Raw genomic sequence first — 22,049 nt, 5'->3', positions numbered from 1 at the left:
AGCCAAGGTCCCGGCAGGCTCGTGAAGCCAGCCCTCCCTCGTGGGCCCGTCCATGGCCCGTCCAACAGCACAGCACTGCTCCAGGGAAGGCGCCGCTCTCAGCTCCTGCTCCTGTTCCCTCTGCACCCATCCCTGGAGAAGAGCAGAACCTCACACCATCAGCCTCTTGTCCCCGCCACCCCCGTCCAGGCCCACACCACTGTGGGCTCTGCAGCAGGAGTCGCGCAACCGCATCCACCCACAGGAGATGACTTGTTCCCCTGCCCCAGGGCGGCCGCCTGGTGGCCAATCCCTCTAGTGTCTAAGGGGCGAATCCAGTGGCGCCGCGGCCACAGCCACCTGATGGGCAGGTTCAGCGAGCTCTGCGGGTGGCTGTCAGGTCCTCGTGCTGTACGTGCTCCTGGGCAGGCGGGCGGGCAGGGAGCACACGGAGAGCTCTGCAGACACCCTGGCCACCCACCGTCCCCACCATCCCCACCGTCCTCGAGGCTCTGATCCGCGAATGCCCCGTGGGGATATCTTAGAGAAAACAGTGTGTGGTAAAAGGAGAGAGAGAGACAGAGACAGACAGACAGAGAGACAGAGAGAGAGAGACAGAGAGAAAGAGAGAGGGAGACAGAGACAGACAGACAGAGAGAGATCTCAGAAGTGAAGATACAAATAAAAAGGAAAACCATCAAAATTTATTTTTAGCCTTTCTTTGTGAAAAAGACACACGCCTATTGTCCCAGAGACTCCGGAGGCCGAGGCAGGAGGATCACAATGTCAAAGCCAGCCCCAGCGACTTAGAGAGGCCCTCAGCAACACAGCGAGACTCAGCCTCAAAATAAACGATCCCAAGTGCTGGGATGTGGCTCGGTAGTTAAGCGCTCCAAGTTCAATCCCCAGAACTGCCCCCCCCCAAAAAAAAAAAGAAAGAAGAGAGAGAGATTTGTTACTGACCTACTTACCATAGAAACAAGGTGGACAGAGCCGGCAGGAGGGTAAGAGAGGAGGCGGCCGGACCGGGACCCTCCAATGGGGCCTGTGCTTCAGGGCGTGGTGTGTGCACGGCCCTCCGCGCTGGTCAGAGGCCTCAGTGCGCATGCCCGTGCTCTCGCACAGCAGCCGGTGGTGGGTAAGGCCGGGACAGGTGGACCGTGCAGTCCTGCGGAGCAGCTGCACCCACTTCAGAGGCTCAGGCTGAAGCTCGAGGACACCTCCTGTCGCAGGAAGCCACCAGCATGCGCACCATGACCCCTGCTCCGTGGCTCCAGCTCCCATGCACAGTAGAGTCTCCTGAACACTCTTCCCTCTTGGCTGGGAAGCGCAATCGTACAAATAACTTGCACATGTTTGAGGGCACAGCTCAGTGGGCGGGACACATGCACACACCGGGGATGCCCTGGCACCGCCAACCCCAGGAGCCCGCACGCGCCTCCACAGTCCCTCCCGCTACTGTGAGAATTTTACTTTGTTTTACAAGAATGTGTAGCAGGAGAGCTTCCTCTGAACACGACTGAAAGGGCAAAATGCCACATTCTTAACTGTGGGCAGCTCAGGGGCAAGAGGTCTGCAGGTCTCACTCACCTGGTGTAAATGAGTATGGATCTTGCACCAACATCAATCCCCTCTGCCCCCTGGTCATCCCTGTTTACCCTCCCTCCATAAGGTCACGTTGTTAGATTGCACATGTAAGTGATACCATGCGGGAGTTCTCTGTGGCTGGCTTATGTCAATCCACAGAACCGTTCATCCAAACTGTTGCAGGTGCCAGCATCTCCTTCATTTTCAGGGTTGAATAATATTCCACTGCACACATGCCAAATTGCTTATCCATCCGTCCACAGGACATGTAGGTGGATGATTGTGAAGGGTGCTGCAGGTAACCTGCCAGTACACACATCTCTTCCACAGGCTGATTTCATTTCTTTTGAATATACACAGAGGAGGACTTGTGGGGACATATGGTAGTTCTATTTTTATTCTTCCAAGGAACCTCCACACTGCTCTCCAAGGTGTCTGCACACATTTGCACATTTGCAAATCCTTGGTGAGTAATGCTTTATGGAAATCGAGGGGGCCGGGCTGGTGAGTCAGCCACACACTTCCAACAAGAGGAGTTCCACAGAAATGAACATGTGACCGTGGAGTCCCACAGAAAATAGGCCTCATGGCCTCGGAGATTGGCACTCCCATGCACAGATCCTAAGGAGGCTAAGCTCACTGCAGGGAGCACGCCACACACGTGTCGGGGGTCAGGCTGGAGGCCTGGTGCTGGTGCTGCCGGTCCCCCCGAGGGCCTGCAGTTTGGTGGGTGAGGATTTACCAGGATTCCGATCTCCCCAGGGACAGTGCTCCAATGCTCTGGTAATGTTCCTGGTAACATCTGCAAAACCTGCTGTCAGCTGGACACGGCGCCTCCGTCTCCACCTGCTCCTTCCCACACCACATCCACCAGCACACACTGGACCCATCGGCTCCATGCCTAAGAGGGACTGAGTCCAGAAGACCCAGGATGCAATGAGAACACGGCCAGGGCTGATGGGACTCCCTGAGGGAAGTCCTGTTCCTCTGGATGTGAACCCAGAGAGACACAAGCTGGCACGGCCTCCATGAGGGAGGAGCCCACCTGATGATGAACCGGATGCAGCAGGAGTCGAGAAACGGAAGTTAGGATGAACTAGGCCCTGATGAACCCCTGGAGGCCACTGGACCTGCAGCCCACCTTCCCCTGAATACTTTCAGCTACACAAAGTGTTCATTTTGTTGTTTGTTTAAACCTGTTTTAATTGGAATCTCTGCGATTCGCAAAAGTAAGAAAACAAACATCCATTTTATAAACTCAGGACCATTTTTCTTGCAATTTTTGGTTTTTCTACTATGAAGAAGAGAAGGAAAGAAGGGAGGGAGGAAGAAGGGAGAGCAAATGTTAGATGGAGGCTTTAGCTGAGCACTCAACCTGAGGAAGGAGGGTAGACACTGTGTCCACAGAGAACGCCCCGTGCTCCCGCGGTGTCACCAGGAAACAAAGCGGCTGTTGACTTATCTGTGCCTCCATAGCACTATGATTAAATAACCACCTTTAAACATCTTACTATTTTGAAAGTAATTTAAGTAATTTGAGTTAGATGGAAAATGACATGGGTCAGGGATCTTTGATAAACAAGGCTGTTCAACTGAGGCACTAGAGAGACCCTTTCCGGAACCATTCACACTGCATAGGTCCATGCACAGGCTTCTCCTGTGGGCAGGACGGAGGACCGTGGCCCCGCATGGAGGGCTGTCTGGCCAGGAAGAGGCTGAGGCTGAAGGCGAGGCCATGCCACAGCTTACCCCTGAGCGCTGGGTTTGTCCATCGTCCAGGGTTAGGAAAGCCCCGTCAGGGAAACTGCCAGATCTTGCTGTTCCTGGGAAATGTGCAGTTGCCACAGGTGCAGAGACGAACCCACAGATCGAAGGCAAAAATAGCTCCGGCCCCAGCTCCAGCTCCTCACCCCACAGAAGAAGCCCAGCTGCCCAAACTCAAGCACAGGAACCCCTGGTGGGCCTGGAATGTGGGTCCTTTGGCCACAGAGGGAGGAGGAAGCAGAGAGCCCAGGGAATCGAGCACGGGACTCCTCTTTGTTTTTGAATCTGAAATGTCTAAGCATCCTTTGCTTTTGAAAAGGCCAATATTCAGAAATACAGATCTGGAAAGGAGATGAAGAAAGCAATTTCTAAATAACGTATTCAGCTTCCTGTTAAAGGTTAAAAACAAACTCTAAATAAACAGACGGAAGAGAGGTAGAGGAAGGGGCGGGAGGGAGGCGGGGAGACTCGGGACTGGAGTGGGGATGGTTGTCCTTCCTGCTTGTGTGATATGTCAATGTGAAGCCCACAGCTGGGTTTAACTGTCACGCACCAATAAAAAAATGGAAAACTAAAAGAAGCAGAATTCAACCTTCAAAGTAAAGCCCAAGGCAGCGCCTCCCTTGACTTCCACCCACTTCCCTCTCAGGGGTCCGCAAACCTGGAAGTGCCACAGCCACTGTGGCAGGCACCAGGGACTCCTCAAGAGCTACCCAGTGGCATCAGTGTGCAGCCGAAGAACTGGAGAACGCCGCTGCAGAGAACCCTGGAATCTGCTGAATTAGACCCTCGCCCAGGCAGAGGTCCTGATGCCAAAGGGCCACGCAGGGAAGACGCAGGACAAGCCACCACAGCCCAGCGCCCATGGACCTCAGTACCCCCTGCAACTGTGCCCTCTGTCACCAGGTTCTTCCGAGATCCCCAGGCGCTGCCTAGCGGGTCTGCTGAAGGCGCTTCCTACGAGAGCATCGGGCACACATTCTGGAATCTTACCAGCTCGGATCTCCAGGTGAGCCGGGGGTCCAGCCTCCCGGCAGTCACACCTCTGCCAGCCAGCCCAGGACCTGCAAGTAGCCATGCTGGCAGGCTCTGCTCCCTGTGCTGGACACCCGCGTGGCTTAGAGACACGGCCTTCACGTCCCAGGGCCCAAAGGCCCCACCAGGTGCCCAGGCCATGCTCCTGGGCCGCCTCCAGGCACCCTCCCGCACCCGCACAGCCCTGGCAGCCCCTGGGCTTGAGAGTCTCTCCCTCCCAGCCACCTGGCCTCTGCCAGGGCCAGCGTGTGTCCCTCCTCACCTGCCAGGCCCTGGTAAGGACAGGGCCCCGCTGCAGCGGCATGAGCCCATCTCAACTCACTCTGCAGCAACCCTCTTTCAGATCAGCCCCCATGCTGTCCTGGGTGCAGGGTGCCCACCTGCCTTTGGAGGAAGTCAGGACAATCCCAGCAGCCTGCCCGGGCCTCCAGAAGGCATGCCCTTTTCCAAGGCCCACACCAGGCCCCGTTTCCCTCGGTGTGTCCACCTGCTCCGGCTCCGGGAGCTTCATCTGGGCCAGGGTTGGGTGGACATGGGTAAATCTCCTGCCTTCCTGCCTCCTGTGACCCGTGGATCTGGCCAGCCGCCACCTGCTGAGCTGCAGGCCCTGCACGGCAGCCTCAGAGCTCTGGTGCCTTGCAGCTCTGCCAGGCTCACAGGTGCCACACTCCCTAGGAGGCCCCTCTGGAGGAGCAAGGGAAGGGCCCACCTCATCAGAAGGGACGTACCTCACTCTGCCCTCACCCAAGGGCAAGAAGCAGTCACCAGTCCTAGTGGGCTGCAAAAGGGCCAAGCAGGCTCCCCAGGAAGAGGAGGGGATGGAGAGACTGAGCTTTAGCAGACTCAGCGACAGGGTCAGGAAGGCGGCCCATCAGAATCGACCTCCATCCCTGCAAATGCACCAGGGGTCCAGGTCCCCAGGAAAAGGCCAGGCCTTAAAATGGAAGGAGCCCAGTCCCTAGGCACCGCCGCAGCCCAGCCCCTCCCAGCCAGCTGGTGGCCTGGCTTGCCTGAGAAGCTTCACTATGGTTGCTGTCTGTGGCTGCAGCCAGTGACGGGGCCTCGTCCCAGCCAGCGGGATTTTAACTGACCCGGGCAGCCCTCACCACCAGGCAGCCGGCCCTGCAGAAGCAACATGCTCTATACAAAATGCCACTCCTAACTATAAAAACACCTACTTAAAAAGAAAAACTCAGGCATCATTAAAAGGCTCATTCCATTATCTCCACCTTGAGTCATTAAGGGAGTTAAAGTTCCTGGAGTCTCATCTTAATCACAGTATCCTCTAATACCTGTAAGATGGTTGGTACTAATGCATGAGAGTCCTCAGGAAAACTGGTCACAGAGGCGAAAGAAGAAAGTACTAAACACCAGCACTAACCGAAACTCTTACAAAAGCCTTGTAAACCCTCAGTCAATATATGTATCAAATTCATTTTATCACCTACCCTATTAACTTTCAAAATGTTTGCATATTTAAACACTTTCTTATTGAAGAAAACCTCTTCTTTTTTTTATGGACCATTTACTTTATTGTGCGTTAAGCCAACAAGAGGGAAATCGATCTGATGTTTATTCTAATATGTGATTGAATATGCATATGCATAAGTCTCAGAGAGATTTTTCCTATCCCTGCAAGTCAGAGTGTGTCCCTCCTACGGCTGCAGGAACGGTTATTTAAACAGCTTTATGACGGATCCTCCCTGTGGACAAAATTCCTAATTCAATTTTTCTCATTTTAATCCAGAGTTTAATCCCCTACCAGCTCTTCCAGTAGCAGTAACTGAAGTACATTGAAAAATTGAAATATTGGCCCCCGCCCAAAATACTTTTAAAGACAAATTGGCCACACCCACCTCTGGAGTTGACATTGTCCCCGCTGACCTAGAAAGCCACCCCAGCCAGCCCTCTTGAGCTCTCTACTCGTTGATCCTCTCCATCCAGGGAGGGTAGTCCAGGTTGCTGTGCACGAGTGTCCACCTGTTGCAGGGTGGTCTGGTGCACTGTGACGTTCTGACATCCCGAAACCCCACCTTTCTGGCTGGGGAGAAGGAAGAGCCTCAGCCTGGTGCCTGTGAAATGCCAGCTAACCCACCAGAGCTGGGCCTGCTCTCTCTGGCCACCCTCCATGCCCTCTCAGGATGCGGGCTCCTCCAGCCCCTAGTCCTGCTGTCTTTGGGGCCTCAGAGCCAGACCCAGATCCTCCTCATCTGGGAGAGAGGTGGACAGCAGGCTAAGGGATGGGCGGGCGACGTGCCTATCCCAGCCATCGCCCAGACCCACGCCTGTGGAGGCTTGAAAGCATCGCCGAGGCAAAGGTGTGGTAGCCAAAAGGCCAGTCCTCACCACAGCGACGTGACCTCTCCTTGAGACACTTGACCCTGGAGGGGACAGTGCAAGTCTGTTACTTAGCTCTGTATCTGGCCTGTGACTTGACCAGCCTTGTGAATTGGACCTGAACACTCCCTCGGGTCCTCTGTCATTGTCCTGGGAACCCACACACGGACCCCGTCTTGGTTCAGAGGCAGAGGTAGAGTGAAAGCAGGGTGCAGAGCGCTTGGTATTAGTTTTTGAAGGCCTGCGGATAAGAAAAGGTACAGCGTGCAAAGCTCACTCTGAGCACAAGAAGGAGCCTTCTTACTTCCCGCCAGCCCCAGCCAGCCCCGTGGGATCAGGCTCGAAGGGTCCTTGTACTTGGAGGGAAAGAATTCAATTCCGAGGCTGCCAGACTCTGAGGTACAAGAGCACCCAGCCCTTCCTTCAGCTCTCAGAGGAGGGGAAGGCATGAAAGAGGTTACGAGCATCTGGAGCGATCAGCAGAAGCAGACTTGAAAACAAAATCTGACTAGTCAGCTTTGATCTGCAGCCTTCATTTCGGCAGACGGCGGAGGCCACGGCGCTCTTAGCCATTTGGGCTGGTTAAGCTTTCATGGATTAAAAGCCTTTTAATAATGTCTGCTGAGAAGTTTTCCTCTCCCAGAGCAAGGCCCGAACAAAAATCATTGTACAGCCATTAAACCAAGGCCACCCCGGAAGGATAATGGCCTAGGCTTTCTGAAGTTGGAGGCAAGTGATAGATCTCGCCCCGAAGCGTTGACGGTACAGGGTGGGTCAGTAACCAGCAGTCCCCATGCCCACCTGGATGCCAGGTCCATCTCTGTGACCTGGGCAGAGGCACATCCGCAGCTCCAAGGAGCACAGCCAGGTGACTGACAGGGGAAGCCAGGGCGGAGTGAGGACACAGAGCTTCCCTGGTCCCCATGGAAAGCACAGGTGTCACGCTTTCAGGTCAAACGAGAACCACTGCCCCGTGGCCCACTCGGTGCTCCTCGCCCTGGAGACCCAGAGCACGGGGGCCCTAGGAGTGAAGCCAGAATTAAGGACATGTAGTTAGTGTAGAAATAGGGGATCGAGTTCGAGGAAATGAAGCCATGAAGCCATCTGCCTCTGGAAGTTGGAGACTGCCCCTGGAAGAATGGAATGTCACCAAATTTACCTGCCTTTATCAAGGACTGCAACCAAGGGGCTGCTAATTGGTGCCCCCTGGGCCCTTATGTCCTGAATCACCCTGGCCCTCCCCTGCCCATGGTTTCTCACTTAATGCAAAACCAGGCCTAGTCACGTAGGCAGGAAGGAGAGATAATGGGGGAGAGAACTGGAGAACAGAAGAGACTTTAACCTGTAAAAGATGTAGGGTGCGCTCACTTCTGGGGACTTTAGAACATCAGCCATGGCCCCCTTCTTCCTGCCAGGAGAAGTCTGTATTATTACCTTTAAATAAAACCTGCTTAATATGCTTTCCTTGGCTGCTTCTCTAGTGCTCAAACTTCAACATTAGAAGGAGCAGAACTGTCACCGGTAAACGGCGGTATCAGGAGGCACCTTCCAGGTGGCCACTGTCCATGTCGCCCATCTTTCTCGGATCCAGGTGCCCTCCCAGCACCCAGACCTGTGCTGAGAACCTGCCAGAGAAAGCCCACCCTCTCTGCAGATGACCCCGGCTGGACATCACACCTCCTGCCGCCCCCTCTCAGCCACCCTGCCTGGGGTTGTCCTTCTCACTCCTGCTCAGCACCATGTCTCTGTTCTGTCTCACTAATAGGTGGCAATCTCTGAGTCTGAGGTCTGTTGAAAGTGTCCCTGAAAGGTGGCATATGTGCCCAGTCCCAGGGTCTGGGTCATGGGCACCTCTGCTCCCCACACCAGAAGCCACCCACTGCGTCTGGCATGACACACCAAGAGCAAAGCAGGGACCCAGCAGAGGCCAAGACTCCCCTGGACCAACACGCACTCACACTCATGGGCACACAGACCCTGAACGGATCCTGTGGAGCAAGTGTCTACACCTGACGTCTGACGTCTTTCAATATTCACCCCGGAAACCGCACAAGCCACTAGGGACGCGTGGTGAGGAGCTTCACCCCAGACAGCACCCAGAAAGCTCCTCCTTAAGGCCACCTTTACAACAAGCCCCAGGTCCCCTTCTGGTCCAAAACCAGAACCTGTTTTAAGAGGGGTGCTCGTGAGTTCCCGAGGGAGAAGAGCCCGACTCTTCTGTTCTCCACTCTGCTGCGCAGGCCGGGACCGTGTGAGGGCTCGAGAAAGGCCAGGCCACGAGGGAGGTGCTGGCCTGGGAGGCAGGAAACGGACGACCCAGGGCTAATGAGCAGGGCAAGTGCCGAAGCTGAGAGGGGTGACTTGACCCCATTTTGCTGAGCTCTGAGAAGGAGCCATGGTCCTGGGAGACCCTGGGCACGAGTCAGGGCGTCTGAACTTTGGACAGCTCCTGTCCCCACACTGAGGACCACTTTTCGCTTCGAGATTGGAAGCAACAGTTCGTGCTTGGTGTCATCTGCAGGCAACCAGGAAAACACGGCCATGGCTCAGCTTTCCAGAGTGAGGCCTGACCAGCCAGTCAGCGGGTGTAAACGTGGATGCTCCAGGGAAATCGGCATCCAGCTGCCACTCAGAGGTGGCCCAGCGTGGTCTGGGGAGACGGAGGGAGGGATGAGAGGCACAGAGAAGGACACCTCTCAGCCATGTGTCCACCAGGGCCTGGTTTCTCCCACCCTGCACAGCTCACTCCTGCAGCCTGGGGACAAGCCTGTTTTCTCTGACAGATATCCAATCCAGTGTAAGCTGACTTAGGGTCACTTCTGTTACTTTTAACCAAAGACCCCTACCTTACCTAAATTTCCAGTGGTCCTAAAACCAGATTCATCCAGTCGATGGAGCTGAAAGGGTCCTGACCCTGGGTGGGCAGGAGATCGGTGTTGCCTGTCCCCCAGGCCCGTGTGTTGAAGACTCAGCTCTCAGGATGTCAGTGGGGAGCCGCGACAGAGGCATGTCCTCAGGAGGGCTCCTCACAGAACCGGCCCCAGTTTCCCCACCCTCCCGACCTGAAGGAGGAAAAGCGGGAGGTCCAGAGAGGAAAAAGGACCCTCCTGAGGGCAGGAGCCAGAGCCAGCCAGGACTTTGAAAAGGAGGTTTGGGTTTATTTAACCTGAGAGCCAATTCTCCCTGAAGAATCCACCGTGGAGATCATGAGGCCAGGCCCTGCCACAGCACCACTGTCATTCACAGGTGACAGAGGCCCAGGACTGTCCTTAACTGAAACAGAACACACCCTATAGACAGAAAGCCCTGTATAAAGAAAACACTGCACAAAAGGCCCCTGAGCAGAGCCGTGTGCCCAGCTCCGAGTTGCAGGCCAGTGGAGTCCTTGAGTGGACGCTCCTTCACACTCAGGAGTTGGACAGCACTCCGGGCGCCTCTTAGGCAGCCCTGGTGGGTTCCTGAAGTATCTGTAGGGGGCGGCCCATTTGCTGCAGCACCTTGTTGCTGTGCTGAGATGACCGAGACCAGACTTCGGAGAGGGCGGAGGGTGGAGGCTGCCGGTCCCGGCCGGTGATTCCACTGTCACACACACAGCCTGGCGGAGGTTTTGGGGGTGACAAGCAGAGAGCAGTGAGCAGAGCATGGCACAGGAGCATGTCCTCCCGGGTGGCTCCTGGCAGCAGGGGTGCAATCAGTCATGAGCAAGGCCCGTCCCCAGGAGAGGCCTGGGCGATGGCCCAGGTGTCCACACTGTGAGCGGAGGCCAGCGGGTCACAAGAGGAGCTTCAGGAGGGCATGGTGGGCCCAGAGGCAGCGCTTGGGGAATGCAGTGACTGAGCCTGGGAGCTGACAGCCGGGCCCTGGCACCACACTGCCTTCCCTCTCTCCGCAGCCATTGCGCCCCTGGAATCTGGCCAGTCTGCGGGCTGAGAGGCAGCTTCTGTTGGTGGCTTGGAATGAAGGGTTTTGTTCTCCCGCATTCTGGAGGCTGGGGTCTAAAACCAAGGAGTGGCGGGCCTGCTCCCTCCTCGGGCTCCGGGGATACCCTCCTGCCTCCCCTGGCCCCTGCTGGGCCTCATCTTGTGCCCATTGGGGTCCTAGACACACTACTTCCATCTGCCTCCAGGGTCCCAGGACCCTCCCCTGAGTCTGTGTGGACGTCCTATGAGGACGGCGGCCACTGGTCTCAGGCCTCACCCTCGTCCAGGATAACCTGACATCACCCCATTCCACTGTGGGGCCCTGAGCCCAGATGAGGTTGCACTCTGGTGCTGGGGTTGCGATTTCCACCTCGAAGGGTCACCACCAGGCCCACAGCAGGGCCCGATCATCACTGCACACCCAGCACCTGGCACAGACCAGGTGCTGTAGGCAGGTTTCCATTACTGCTTGAATTGGATTGAACGGAACCAACCAGAAACAAACCATCTAATTTCATATGAAGGGGGAAAAAATAGGAGGGAACAAACCAGCAGAAAGCTCTGGACCAAGACGTGCAGATGCCGGGGGAGAAGCGGCTTGGGATGGTGCTACTGTGGGACACATAGCCGCCCTCCTTCCACCACCACGTTCCTCCCATAAGCTCTGGCGCCACACAGACAGCCCAGGGACTGCTCTTACCACGCCGGCAGCCCTGTGTGGGATGAGTGTGGCGTGCAAAGCCAGGACCACGGGAAGGACAGCGGGAAGGAAGACCTGCTCCTGCCTCCCCGGCATTCAGCCCTGCCACCTGCTCCCGCGTGGCCATGTGGGACACCGAGGGCCACCATAACGTGGAGTCTCACACCTCTGGACACGGCCACCTTCCCCTCCTGGGCGGGCACAGGACCCTGGCTAGGGAGCGGTATGCACACTTGACCCTTGAGCGGGAAGATGGATCCATTTCCTTCAAACCTAAATCAAATTTTACAGAGGCGGTTTCTCTCCAGAGCAGCCTCTTCCCACTGGCCACCACAGAGGCCCCCTCCATCTGCTTGGCTGACCACACCCTTGGCCCAGGCACAGCGAATTCTACGAGGCTTAAGCAAAGTTCCAGGCCGAAGGAGGAGCTAAGTTCCTAGCCGGACTTCAAGGGATTCTGATGCGTTCAGCACTTGGGAGATTTTGTTTCTCCTGAGGACTTAAATCAAGTCGTAGAATCGTAATGCAGGACCTAATCGAGGCCCCTGTACTTGCACCCTGGGTAGGAGGTGTGCCGTAAAGAGACAGCCCTGCAGTCGTAAGGCCACTGTTCCCGTTCAGCCACAGCTGCGTGTGACCACATCTGGGCCTAACATGGGCGTGCCATCCCGGGCTCTGCAGGAGGAGCTCTGCGGGGTCCGAAGGGCTGCATCCCCAGAGACCCTGGAGGAGCCCCACGTCCCTGACTTCCCAGCTCACTAGGACCTTGCATTCCGTGTCCTGTGGCCACTGACTCAGCTGCTGCTGCCACGTTTCCTTCCTGGTTCTGGTCCCCTCCCACCCACCCTGTATAGAGACCCAGCCAGATACCTGGGTAACCAGGGCCATCTCCCACCCCAGACCCCTAACGCACACACACCGGCAAAGTCCCTTTTACCACATAAGGCAGCATACAGGACCCAGGGGTGGGGACAAGGACATCTCCTGGACCATCAGTCTGGCTACACAGACATGTCCATGATGGTGGATAACCTGGCAGGGCAGCACAGGGGTGCGGCTGCTGGGGCTGCTCAGAGTGAAGGGTCACCACCTTTAGCAGAGCAGCCGGCTCCCCGTTCTTTACCACAGTCTGCATGTCACAGGTCTGCTTGGAGAAGGCCATTGTCCTTCCACACCTAACTCTCCAGGGTGAGCATCCAAGACTTAACAAGAGGAGAGTCACACCCAGGAGTCACATGGCAGGGTAAGGAGAAGCACTCAGGCCCCCCGAGGACACGACTCTGGCGCCCAGGGCCAGGCCCACACACACGTCTGGAAAGAAGTTTCCACACACGGGTGGAGACCCTCAAGTCCCAAACGTGCACTTCCTTTTATGTTTCAAATGCTTCGGTCTGCGGAAGCTCACTCTTGCCCTGAGTTTCCTCCAAAGACTGGAAATGGGACAGGCTGAAGCAGAAGGAGGGCCAGGCCGCAGCTCGGGGTGCAGAGGGGGCCTCCTGCTGAATCCCGCTGCAAGTCAGCATCGCAAGGAGCCCCCCACAAGCTCTTGGAACACAAGGAGGGGGCTGCTGGGGAAGGGCAGGCCCAGATCACTCACCTGTGACCCCTTCCTGCTCCAGAGTCGCCCCTCCCTGCACGCACGCTGGACTAAGGACTAGGAGCAAGGCTGACGGGCATACCTCGAGGCCAGCTCCCCAGCAGCAAGGCGGAGCTTGGAGGTGCAATGAGCTGGCAGCAATGATCAGCCACTAATGGGAACGCCAATAGCAATTCTGATGCCATGTCACCCCAGCCCTCAGAAAGCCCAGGTGGTAGGGCAGCTCAGAAGACAGGCCAGAAGTCCACAGGCAGGAACTCTGCCGTCCACCTGTCCACACACCATGGACACGCCCAGGCTTCATCTGGCATGACCCGCACAAAAGCCGACATCACTCCGGGTTGAGCAGCAGGGGAGGAGATGCGTCACAGGGACTTTAGACATTCCTGAGATGTTTCCACGTTTCCACATTGGATTGTGTTTGTGCACCCCATGTTTACCTACAATCTATGTAGACAATTAAAAAAGAAACAACCTAAGAAGCACCTAATGACCCCGCCAGTCATCAAGTCCTCTCTTGGAAGCATCTTGTTAGGGGCTGACAGCAGCAGCTTAGAGTAGACTCTGCAACTTCCAAATAGGCAATTCTTTGTATGTTTCCTATAATATAAATATTTCAAAAACTCATTCAAAATGGGCTTTTTTTCCTCTGCTCAAAATGTTTTACACCCAAACCTACTGCCTTGGAAGCACTATTTATAGTAGTAGATAAGAACATGCAATCTGGAACCTCAGCCCAGGATTCAGATCTGGCCTCCCATTTCGGCTGGCTTTGTGTCTAAGAACGTCATGTTTGCCCTCTCTGTGACAAAATGGCTTCGTAGCAAATGGAGATAATGACAGCATCCATCTCATAGCTTTGCTGTGATCATTTAATTAGCTAATTGCCAAAGGGTTTGGAAGTCAACTGCAAGATAAGCACTATATAAGATTAGTCATCACCACCACCACCACCACCATCATCATCATCACCATCATCACCATCACCACCATCACCATCATCAACACAATCATCACCATCATTGTTTTAGAAATCCCTACTCATGTCTGGATCCTTGTTCTATGGTAAATAAACTACTTCAATGCAGACTCGTTCACTATCATTCAGAGATACAATTTTCTCTGCCTCTGATTTCACCTTCTCCAAACCAGCTCTTCACCAAAGTATCTTCCTCTCAGTAACTGACCATCTGGGACACTCTGTTAGACACGGCCCTTCCTCCTGCTGTCACCTTGTGCAGCTGCAGAGGTGTAGCCTGGGCTGTCTCCTGACACTTACTGAGTATCTTGGACTGATGACCTCACCCCTCTGTGCCTTGTCACTCCTCCATGTTATGTGGACAAAAATAATGGCAGTCACTACCTCCTAGAATTATCACAGGAACTTAAAAGGTGTTTGTGTTTGAAAAGCCCTTGGAAAGGTGCCCGTGCCCGGTGAGTACCAGTGGCCTTTCCCTTCAGTGATACGTGCCTCTCTCAGCCTCTCCTTAGCTGCCCCAGGGCCAGGCCCATGCTGGCTTTGTCAGCAGGTGTGCTCAGCACCAGGGTGGGGCCAGCTCATGGAAGAGGCTCAAGTAACACCTGCCTGATGGACATGGGGCCGTCCGGGTGAGGATCAAGAGGAGCACCTGCAAGACTGAAATGCAGAGCTGGCCACAGGAAACAGAAATGCCTGCAGGTCTTGCCTCCCAGCACAACTTCTCTAAAACCAAATTTTGCCGTGGTTCTGTCAATTTTCCTAGAGTACCAGCAACATTTCTGCTTTGTTTTGCTCCCTTTTCTACCTCAACTTGTGAGAGAATCTGCCTAGTGGGTAAGTGCACACTTACAAAACAGGAATAGACAGATGTCGCTCATTAGTACAAGATGGCTTCAGTCCTTTGCACAACTCTAATTTTATTTTCCTGTTTAATGCTCATCGATACACACTATGGAATAAAGGCTTCAGGCAAATAGTGCCATTTTATGGGTGTCCACTTGAGAAACTCCCCAGGGTGTGGTGGAGGACACCCTGACGTGGTTTCTGGCTTGTTCTGGTGGCGGGGGAGCAAGCTCTGTGGGCACAGTTGGGGCCTCAGGAGCGCGTGCCTCTCCATGTCCTTATCTGGTAAAGCTCCCATCAGCCCCAAGTTCTGCAATCACAGGCCCATCCCGCCTGCAGACGGCCAATGCCAGTCTCCCTTAAGAGCTGTGAAGACAGCACGTCAATTGTAGGCTCAGCAAACAGCCTCAAAATTCACCCCAGGAAATGACCCGCACTCCCTCTAAGAAGTGGAGTGCATGCTAGTTGGGGAACAGACTCCTGCTGGGCAGGAAAAGGAGCTACTGACCCACATGCCGTGCTGAGCGTCCCGGCGCCATGACAGTGAGAGGCGTCTCGAAGGCCCACTTCCTGTGGCTCCACCACATACCACGTTCACCACCTGGAATAGCTTGGAGAGGTGGGAACAGATTGGGGTTCAGGGCCCAGGTGGGTGGAGAGGGTGGAGGCTCTAAGGGATAGTGCCAAGGAGTGTCAGGCAGGTCAGACACCTCGGGGTGGCCCCCACAGCAGGCCCCATGGGGACAGGGACTGTGAAGCAGAGCATTTGCCCGGGGAACACGCAACCAGTGACGCCAGCTCTGGGAGGCTGAGCCAGCCGCAGGACCCCATGTTTCTTTGCAACTTCCGAGGACTTGAAAGTCAGGGTTTAGAAAGAACTAGCGGAGGCACCTCTGGCACTGCAGATTCCCAGAGTCTGGAAACCCCTGCAGAGCCCGAAACGCACCCTCATCCATCCAGCCGAAGCCACGCGTAAACCTGGGACCTCTGCAGCTGACCAGGAGCCTGCAGCACCTCCCCTCCCTCCCTCCCCCTCTCCCCTCCCTGTCCTCTCCTCCCTCCCCCCCCTCCTCCCCTCCCCCCCTCCCTCCCCTCCCTGTCTCTCCCCCCTCCCCCTCCCTCCCCTCCCTCCCCTCCCCCTCCCTCTGGCACGCCTGCCTCCACTACACAGTGTGCAGGAGCCCTGAACCACACACTCTCTCCCTGGTGGCATGCTCTTCCTCTCTTGAGTTGGCCCTGCCTCCCTGCAGTGCTCATGTGGTGCTGGCCACAGTCACGCCTGGAAGAAGCCTCCGGGCACCTCCGGACGAAGGGTGAAAGGGCCTGTGCAGAGCTTCCCACGCCCTTGGCACAGAGCAAACACCGCAGGTTCACACTGGGCTCTATCACGAGCCTGGCACAGAACCCGGGTCACTCGGTCTGGGCAATTATTATTCAGGACGTATTGTCTTCAGTGTTTCTCTAAGTCTGTGCATCATGAATCTTTTAAAACGAGAAACTTTAAGAGCTTGACCTTGTTAGGTTAAAATCTCTACAGAATGCGTGAGCTGCAGGTCACTCAGTCCCATCCAACCACAAGTCTCTGCAGCAAAGTCAGTAAAGCGAAACAGGAAAACCATCCTAGAAATCCTGGAACTCCTGGCATGCGCTCACCTCCCCATAGCACTTGGCAAAGGGCTGGGCACATGGCAGTTCTTCACTCTCAGCCCAAATCAACAGGGCATTCGCTCTTCGAAAATAACCAAGTACTGTAACAAAATACCTGAGGCACCTACTTTATTAAAAAAAGTTCTTTTTCTTAAGCTTGCACCTTGGAGGCTGGAAGTGCCACCGTGCATGGCTGGGCCTCTCCCCAGGGCTCCTGCAGCGGCTTGGCATCATGGCAGGAGCTTGCTTGCCTCTCGGGGTCTGCGGCCTGTTCCCAGCATGTGAAGCACTAGGATTCAGTCACGGAGACCCCACCCTGAAGACGTGTATAACGTGATCACTTTCCAGAGACCTCTAAGCACTAGAGCCAGATCCAGTTTCTACCTCTCCATACCACTGATGTGCGATTTGGGGGATTAAACTGTATGATTTGGGGGCAACACATGATATTCAGGCCATAGAGACTTGCTTGCCAAGTCACTTTGCCAATTAGCAGTGAGAAGTGGCACCCAAAAGAAAAGGAGAAATCTGACAGGAGGCCACCCTTCCCCTGCTGACCACCACCCACCAGTGACGGGTCCGTGACCACTGGATCGTCTCTGGGAAGCATCACGGATGTGCGAAGACTTGGTGCCAGCGGAGTCTAATTTCTAGGAAAGAGGCAACAAGGCACGGCTGAGCTAACCAGAGAGGAGGAGGGGGGAGACGTCCATTTCCTTCCTTTCCATCATTTCTCCTGCTCCAAGATTCCATTCGGTTCAGACCGGGTTTTCCATCTAAAGAGTGTGAAGTGTCAGTCATAAAGTCCGGGTTCCGTGTCTCCAAAGAGCAGGTGCCTTCAGGCAGCAAAGCGTCACTAGCAGAATCAAACACCACCAGTAGCAAGACAGAAACCAGGGGACTGTCTCTCTAGGTTGGTGCTGCAAACTGCCAGGTACTTAGTAGATGATTATTTAGTATTTAACTGACAAGTGAAGGAAAAAAGAAGGAAAAGTTGGCTTAAATTCTTGTTGTTTTCCCTCTTTTTTGGTCTGTACGCTTCCTCAATGTTGTGATCACTCCCGGCAAAGGCTTTAATTACTTATCTCCCTCCAAGAAGACTGACCCTCAGGAGTCTGCCTGGACAGCAGGGTCTTGGAGCTAAGTTGTAATGAGTCCAATCACAGGTTGAAACAAACATGTGCTCCGTGCCCTGGACTGCGGCTCGGGAAAAAGCTGCTGCTTCACGTCTGGACAGACCTGGAGACGGCCGCTGGACCCAGATCCAACGTCAGCCACACATTGTGGGGCACATTCACCAGGTGACAGAACACAGAATTTTAGATCACAGGCCAGATGGTTTCAGTGTCATTTACTGGGATGTAAGTGACATCGTGTGGTGCAGGGAGGGGCGAGGCCCTGCGCTGGCCTCTTGGAGACCTCCTGGTGCTTCAGGGAGTCTCAGTGAGGACCTTCGGCCCCTTCTCCTGTGCACACAAGCGTCCCTCTCCACAAACCCAGTGACATTGGGCCGTCCCTAGCATGCTGCTTCCTGGCGTCCACTTCCACAATTACCTTCTGTTTGTAGCAGATGACAGCTGCTTTTGCATCCGTAGCGTCCGAGTGGTTCCCATTTTAAACCTGTACTTGAGCAATGGATTTTAAAGAAAACCATTAAGTAATCAACAGATGATATGGCTGCAGAGGGTGCAGCACGAAAGACTGAGAACTTGGAAACCCGAGCAAAGTGTTGAAAGAGGAGGTTTGGGAATTTTAAAAACCTCCAGGACCGTGGGCGTGGTGGTGCACTCCTGTAATCCCAGTGGCTCGGGAGGCCGAGGCAGGAGGATGGCAAGTTCAAAGCCAGCCTCAGCAACAATGAGGCACTAAGCAACGCAGTGAGAGAGACCCTGTCTCCAAATAAAACACAAAATAGGGCTGGGGACATGGCTCAGTGGTCGAGTGCCCCTGAGTTCTAGGACTGGACAGCTTCAGGGCTGGCTCAGGGGTTCTTCCATGTTTGCAGAGCCCCAGCCTCTTTCTGTCTGAGTGCTGCTCCCTCCTCAGCATATGGGTTGGCTCCTAGCCTGATCCCCTCATGATCTCAGGGTAGTTGCCAGAGCTCCTGGCATCACACGATCACCCATGCACATTTGAAGGCTGGAAGCAGGCAAGCTTGTGAGTGTGTGCTTGTGCATGCTCGTTAGGTGGGAATTCATTTTCTTACATAACATGAAATTCGGAAATAAGGAATTCAGCCTGGTACAGCCAGGCACTACCTCGTCTCCCTGTCATCACGCTCAGCCAGTGACTCTTACTGCCTTGCTCTGCTTTATAGGAGAGAAGGCCTGAGGCAGAGGGCAAAGGTGAAGAGGAGATGCCAAGGGATTCCTTCGTGTCTGTGACCATGCTTGGAGGCCACAGCCGCTGGCCTCTGTCCGGGTCCCATTCCCGGGACTGCAGGACATGTCTGTTCTTAACTGTGAGAAAGGCTGTGAAGGGTTGTGCCATCTGGCCTGAGCAAAACTCGGGTGTGTCATTAGGGGAAGGAGGAGAGATGCAGGGACAGGGACAGCTGTGTCTGCCAGTGTCCCCTCACACAGATGAGGAGGTGGAGACGTCACCTGTTTTTCCAAAGCCACGGAAGGGCACTGAGCTGATATTTTGTGGGCCCCGAGGAAGGACTTCTCCCAGCTGACAGGCAGGATGTCAGGGCTGGTGACACTCAGACACTAAGAATTTGAGGGAAAGGCCTTACAGGGGCCCCTGGGGAGCAGGACCCAGGGTGGCTGGGCAAGGTGGGGGAGGGGTGGGGAGGGGCGGGGCCCTGTGGGGTCCTGGGGGGCTGCGGGCTTGGGTTTCCCCACAGGAAGGCAGCCAACGGGCTTCTCACGGGCTCTCCAGACAGGAGTCAGGCAGGGGAGCAGAGCTGGTCAAGGTGGAAGCACCGTCGGGTCTTCTTACTGAGTCTGCGGACCCTGTTTCTGAGTCCCTGCTAGGAAGCCAGGGTGATGGGCGAGGGAAGCCGGGCTTCCGCCTCTGGCCTCAGGAGGGCCTGGCATGCTGGGCAGGGATCCCCGTGCCCCAGCAGTTCTGCTCTGGGGGCAAAGGGCTGGGGGTCAGCAGGTGGCTGGATGTGAGGGGCTTGCGGGCATCTCCTGGCTGGAGGGCACCCTCATGTGGGGGCCGGTGTGGTGCCACCACAGCTGTGGTGACCCCAGGTCAGCGTCTGGAGGTCCCAGCACAGTGTGGCGATGGCAGCCTGCCAGCTCGACATCTCTCCACAAACACAACACAGGGGACACTTTTCCCACCTTCTCCTGTCAGCAACGTGCACCCCAGGGGTGCACCCGCCCTGGTTTTGAAAGTTGTTACAATGGCCACGAGGCAAGACCTCAGTTCATTAAGAAAATACTGGGTGACCCAAGAAGTACCCAGTTGAACATGAGCATGATCGGGGGGCAGGCTGCCACCAACCCTCTAGGAGAAGCCAGCTCCTCAGGCTCAGAGTGACAGCAGTCTGGCAGAGGGACAGTCGCTGAGCTCCACTGAGGCTTGCTGTTCGTCCACGAGCTTGAATTAGCCCTGTGCGAGTCTGACAGCAATGATCCTGCATCCATCTTTCACATTTCCCATACTCCCGTCCTTTCAACGACCACAGACTCAATGTCCCCAGTCTTCAGGACTAAAGAGGTAGAGAGAAAGGAGACAGTCGCCAAAAAGGAAACTGGAACTTGTGTCCTCAGGGGCTCCCGTCTCACGCTGCTCGCTTGAGATGGGCCAACCCATTCAGAAAAATCTGTCCTCCTCCTTTGGCTCTAACCCGAGGTCTGAGATGAAGAGAATCAGGAGTGCGCCCAGCCTGGAGTGGCCTTGTGCGGCTGCCTGTCCTGTGCTCCCGCTCTGTCCCTGGGCCTAGCTCGTGATGCACTTTGCGAGTCCTGCCGGGGGACCTCTGTCTTGGTCTTTCAGGCTGCTAAACAAGACGGCGTGGACTCGGTGGTTCAGAGGCAACAGAAATGTGCTTCCCGTAGCTTTGGAGGCTGGGAGTCCAAGGTCAGGGCCTGGGCAGATGTGGTGTCCGGTGAGAGGATGGACAGCTCACAGACGGTGTCCTTCCCCCGTCCTCACTCGGTGGGAGGTTGTGCTGGGGGCTGTTTCACAAGGGCCCTGCTCCCATTCATGAGGCTCCAACTGGGGGTCTCGGTCACCTCCCAGAGTCCCTCATCCTGGTGCCACCATCCGGGGAGTTGCGATTTCAACATCTTAACTTTAGGAAGGCACAATCACCCAGACCTCTGTGGCCTCCAGAGACCAAGGAGGTCCTCCCCAGGGGACGGCTGGGGTGGGTTCCTGCATGGAGACGGGAGTCGGCCACACAAACACAGGGCGCTACTCACATCTGGTCTGGCAGCTGGGCAGGCAGGCATCAGGCCCGGTGTGCCATCATCCAGGGCCGTGACTTCCTCAAACCCACCTGCCGTGACACGGTGTCCTACCGGCTGTGCAAGTGAGCTTTGTCTCTGACTCACTGGGCCTCCTGCTTTCCCTGAGGAACACTCCAGACGAATGGCCGTCCCTGATGTTACTGCATTCGCTTCTGGCTCTCTGTCATTATCGCCTCCATTTCAAAACAAAAAGCCCTGTGCCTGGGGTCATGACCTTGCACCTTCAGCTGGCTCCCGGAGCCACAGGCCAGCAGCAGCCACCACGTGAGTGCCAATGTGGTGCTGGCGGGTGGACGGAGGGGGGGCTCGCGTCACTCACTGTCCACCCGTCAGTCCCCAGCAGCTGGGGACGTGCGTGGGCAGGAAGGCTGCAGAGGAAAATGAGCCTGGTTCCCCAAAGATGGAATGAGCTGAGGTATTTCTCCGGAAACAGGACGGCCCTGAATGGTGCAGCAGTTCTCAGCTTCACTCTTAGGATCTGGGTGGTCCAGAGGCTTTTGTTTGTTTGCTTTCTGTACTAGGGATTGAACTCAGGGCCACTCAACCACTGAGCCACGTCCCCAGCCCTATTTTGTGTTTTATTTGGAGACAGGGTCTCTCTCACTGCGTTGCTTAGCACCTCATTGTTGCTGAGGCTGGCTTTGAACTTGCGATCCTCCTGCCTCCGCCTCCAGAGTCGCTGGGATCACAGGTATGTACCACCACACCCCCTGTCCTGGAGGTTTTTAAAATTCCCAAACCTCCTCTTTCAACACTTTGCTCGGGTTTCCAAGTTCTCTGTCTTTCATGCCACACCCTCTGCAGCCATATCATCTGTTACCTAATGGTTTTCTTTAAAATCCGTTGTTCAAGTACAGTTTTAAAATGGGAACCACTCGGGCACTATGGATGCAAAAGCAGCCATCATCTGCTACAAATAGAAGGTAATTGTGGAAGTGGACGCCAGGAAGCAGCGTGCTAGGGACGGCCCAATGCCACTGGGTTTGTGGAGAGGGATGCTGGTGTATGCAGGAGAAGGGGCCGAAGGTCCTCGCAAGGAGCTGAGACTCCCTGAAGCACCAGAAGGTCTCCAAGACGCCGGCACAGGGCCTCACCCCTCCCTGCACCACACAATGTCACACCCCAGAACTCTTGGTATCTGATGCTAATGCTCCCACTTCAAGTCTTACAGTTGAATATTCTGTTACTTGGCATTAGTATGAGGTAGCATTTGGGGATCCTCAAAAATTGAGAT

At 55.3% G+C, this 22,049-nt stretch overlaps 1 pseudogene; it reads right to left on the bottom strand.

Annotated features, from left to right (window-relative positions):
• Window positions 1-22,049, bottom strand: part of LOC124974039 (prickle-like protein 2) — a 695,630-nt pseudogene that overhangs the window by 213,373 nt on the left and 460,208 nt on the right.

Source organism: Sciurus carolinensis, unplaced genomic scaffold (assembly GCF_902686445.1).
Source record: "Sciurus carolinensis unplaced genomic scaffold, mSciCar1.2, whole genome shotgun sequence".
Taxonomy (NCBI): domain Eukaryota; kingdom Metazoa; phylum Chordata; class Mammalia; order Rodentia; family Sciuridae; genus Sciurus; species Sciurus carolinensis.
The sequence above is the reverse complement of the archived record's forward strand: the minus strand, read 5'-3'. Positions and strand labels throughout refer to the sequence as shown.